General features: G+C 43.8%; 1 non-coding gene across 1 annotated transcript; it reads left to right on the top strand.

Moving 5' to 3' along the window:
- The first annotated feature begins 2471 nt into the window (after positions 1 to 2471).
- LOC123636308 lies at positions 2472 to 2575 on the top strand. The gene has a single exon (XR_006734495.1). It is a non-coding gene; the product is annotated as a small nucleolar RNA U13 (small nucleolar RNA).
- The last annotated feature ends 1345 nt before the right edge of the window (positions 2576 to 3920 follow it).

The raw sequence follows: 3920 nt of genomic DNA, 5'->3' as shown, positions 1-3920 counted from the left end.
GTCCATTTTTCATCACACGTCACAATATGGTGTAGAAGTGGTTTAGCTTTACGTTCTGACAGCAAAGAAAGGCAAGCTTCAAGATGATTTCTCTGCTGATGCTCTTTTAATTCATGTGGTACCCATCTATACAGCTTCTTTACCTTGCCAATTTGTTTCAAATAGTCCAATATTGTTGGAATAATAAGGTCAAACCTTGCTGCTAATTCACACATAGGTTAAGATGGATTTGCTTCCACTACAGCTTTCATTCAGCTCACCATCATACATCTTGGTCTCACGTCATCCATGTGGCTCCTTTTCAAGATTAAAATCTCTAGAACAGGACTTCTCAAACCATCGACGTACTGTGTGTTCATTAGCCATATACTTCCCAAACACTTCATTGACATTTCTAGCTGTTTGCGCTGCATTGGTTTCATGATGGAACTCATATTCAAAAATAACACGAATTTTTGACTTATCCATGGTTTCACAAAAATTGCTCTAAAAAAAAACAAGGTGAACGATAGTCACAAGCCAAAACATGCATTTGAAAGAATGAAGATGTACCTTCACACACACACCTCCCCCCCGCCAAAAAAAACCAACAAAAAAACCAAGAAGTGTCAAAGTGAAATGTCAGAGATATCAACTGTCAAACTTAGCACTTAAGGATCAAACATTTCATGCTTAATGACCTAATAAGAACTTTGCTTTGGCCGGGCGCGGTGGCTCACGCCTGTAATCCTAGCACTCTGGGAGGCTGAGGCGGGTGGATCGCTTGAGGTCAGGAGTTCGAGATCAGCCTGAGCAAGAGCGAGACCCCGTCTCTACTAAAAATAGAAAGAAATTATCTGGCCAACTAAAAATATATATAGAAAAAATTAGCCGGGCATGGTGGTACATGCCTGTAGTCCCAGCTACTCGGGAGGCTGAGGCAGAAGGATCGCTTGAGTCCAGGAGTTTAAGGTTGCTGTGAGCTAGGATGATGCCACGGCACTCACTCTAGCCCGGGCAACAAAGTGAGACTCTGTCTCAAAAAAAAAAAAAAAAAAAAAAGAACTTTGCTTTGATGCACTGGAATCAGGGAAAAGGCAATGAAATGCTTCTGAGGACCAAGTCACTCTAGTGGGAGAAGGAATTGAAGCTCATATCCCAATGGATGAGGTAGCTGCTGCATGGTGCAGTCATCAGGGCCTGGTGCCAGCCTTGCTGGGTTTCATCAGGCACTTGAATGGGACCACAGGATCTAAGGAGCCTGAGAGAGAGAGTAATGCCTCAGTGCCTAACCTTGGCAGGGACTGTCACTATTTTTGGGAAATTTAGTCAGGTCTTCTCAAGTTGGTATCATCCCTTCCCTCCAGAAAAGTTACCGTTTGTTTCTGAGCTGGCCAGAGTTTAGGAATGATTCTGCCCTTTAGAGACATTCATGGATTGGAAGGAACTCAGGCTTTCCTTAAATGTGTTGCTGCCCTCACTACAATGCCAGTAGAAGGTCAGCTCATGAAGTCAAGATCTCATTCAAGGTATTCCCCAGCAGCCTAGTAGAATATCTTGCACATAGTAATTGAATGAATGACACAATACTGGATGGAAAGATACTCAGCTGTGAGCTCCTGGGGGTGTGAGTCTAGATTTAAGGTCTCCCTTTCTTTCTGAGAGTACTAACTGATGAGGGGTCTAGACCCACAGGTCTGGGAGGCCATGCTGGCGGCCAGACCAGAGGGTATAGACTAGCATCTCCCTTCACTGTCTTGCCTCAGGTTTTGTTCACCTAGGTAAGGAACATAGGGCTGTCCCCTGCTTCTCTTGGCTATGAGCTTCTGGGGTGACCCCCTTACTGCCCTGCTTTGTACATGGGTTCTCTGGGAACCTGAACTCTGTTCTTCATTCTCACTCAGACAGCCTAGCCTGGAGTAAGCAGGAAGTGCCAGCAAATAAAATACTGTGATAGCCCTGGGACAGACTCAGAGACCTGGGCAGAGGGCAGTTTTCTCATTCCCCTGAGTTGGCCACATTCCTCTGATAATTTGTCCTTCCCTCCCTCCCACCTAGTTGGTAGCGCTTCTCACTTTCTAGCTCTTCATCAGTTTCAGCCTCTTCCTCTTGCACCCTACAAGGCCACCTCTGTGCACACACATCTAGATATGCATTCCACCTGTTCTACCTTAGCCTCTGGACTGTGAACCTTGAAGCCAGAGGACAAGAGTGGCCCATTTTTTTATGTCCATTTTTGTGCCCAGTGCAAAGACTAGAGCATAGTAAATGCTCAGTATATGTTAGCCAAATGCATGATTCCTTCCGTTATTCTCTTCACTTTCATATCTCAAATCTCTTCCACTGGACCCTTCCCCTTAGCACATGATCATGTTCATATTTCCCACATAGTGAAAAACTCTCTTTCCATCTGCATCAAGCTACCAATCCATCACTTTTCTTCACCTTAATACAATCTTCTTTTAATTTTTAAACAACTAAAAAATTTTTGGATCCTTTTGTAGTTCATAAGCATGATGACTGGGTTTTCACATGCATGTGTGAGAAGTGCCTCCCTCAGTCCTTGTTATGATGTTGGTACGTTACCTGTCTGACATGAAAAAAATAAAAAATAAATAAATAAAAAATTTTAGAGATAGGCTCTGGTTCTATCTGTCAGGCCAGAATTCAATGGCATCATCATAGCTCACTGCAGCAGCCTTGAACTCCTAGGCTCAAGGGGTCCTCCTGCCTCTGCCTCCAGAGTATTTAGGACTACAGGCACATACCCACCACACCTGGCTAATTTTTCTATTTTTGTAGAGAAGGGGTCTCACTATGTTGCTCAGGCTGGTCTCGAATTCCTGGGCTCAAGAGATCCTCCCACCCAAAGTGCTGGGATTATATGTGTGAGCCATTGCCCAGTGCCTCCCTTACTATATTCTTGAGAAGTCCTTCCTCTGCATCTCCAAGTCCTCATCTCTTGTTCACTTCTAAATCCAGGCCATCTGGCCCAGGATTAACTATTCCACTGAATCAACTCTCCCCAGGTTACCAATGACCTTCATTTCAACCAAATCCAAAAGTTTCTGCTGTGGAGATTAGATAGCACAAATATAAAAAGTATGGCAAATTGTGGATGCTCAAAATGGTAGTTCTTATTTCCCTTAGTTTCCTTAACATTATACTCACTTCTGATTCTTCTTTTTAATATTTTTTTTTCTCTCTCCACTCATCATAAAATTAATGTAATTTTAACTTAGCCTGTTTCTCTAGAAAACCAGAGCTCAGGGCAAAGCTTACATGCTAAGGCTTTAATGGGAGGTACAATCTCAGGACAACAAGAATGAGAGAAACACAGAAATGAGCCAAGGAAGATAGGAAAGAAAACAAAAGGTGGTGTGCTATAGAGCTAGCTATAGCTTTATAAGTGTTAGGTTTGGTCCAAGTGGAAACTCGAAAAGTATGTGTGGGACAGGGACACAAAAGTGGTTAATGGAAAACCGAGGTTTGTGAAACATAGCTGCAGGAGTCTGGAGAGTCCCCGGAGGTTGTAAACCTAACACACAGCTGCAGACCCCAGCATTCCTATCCCCCTGATAAGAACGGAACTACCCTCCTCCACTATCTCTACGGGATGAGACTGATCCAGGGATCCCAGAAATTGGTTGTTAAAAAAAAATTTTATTACAATGGCTGTTCTGGCTCAGGTACTCACTCCCCTCTAAGAAACCCTCTATACAACCCAAGGCTTTCCCCTCCACTCAGGGAGGAGGCTCTTTGGCCTCCACCCATCTGCCCCCAGATGCCCAAAATAAACAGCACTTTGCCACACATGAGGCTTCATGTGTGCATCTCTCTCTTGGCTCCAGACCTGACAATAAGAAGACATAGCAAGTTGCTCAGTTATATAGGACTGAGAAGCTGTATGAAACCACTGTATGGTCTAGGAACCATTTTAT

The sequence above is a fragment of the Lemur catta genome, chromosome 3, assembly GCF_020740605.2.
Source record: "Lemur catta isolate mLemCat1 chromosome 3, mLemCat1.pri, whole genome shotgun sequence".
Taxonomy (NCBI): domain Eukaryota; kingdom Metazoa; phylum Chordata; class Mammalia; order Primates; family Lemuridae; genus Lemur; species Lemur catta.
This window is presented reverse-complemented; position numbering and strand designations above follow the sequence as displayed.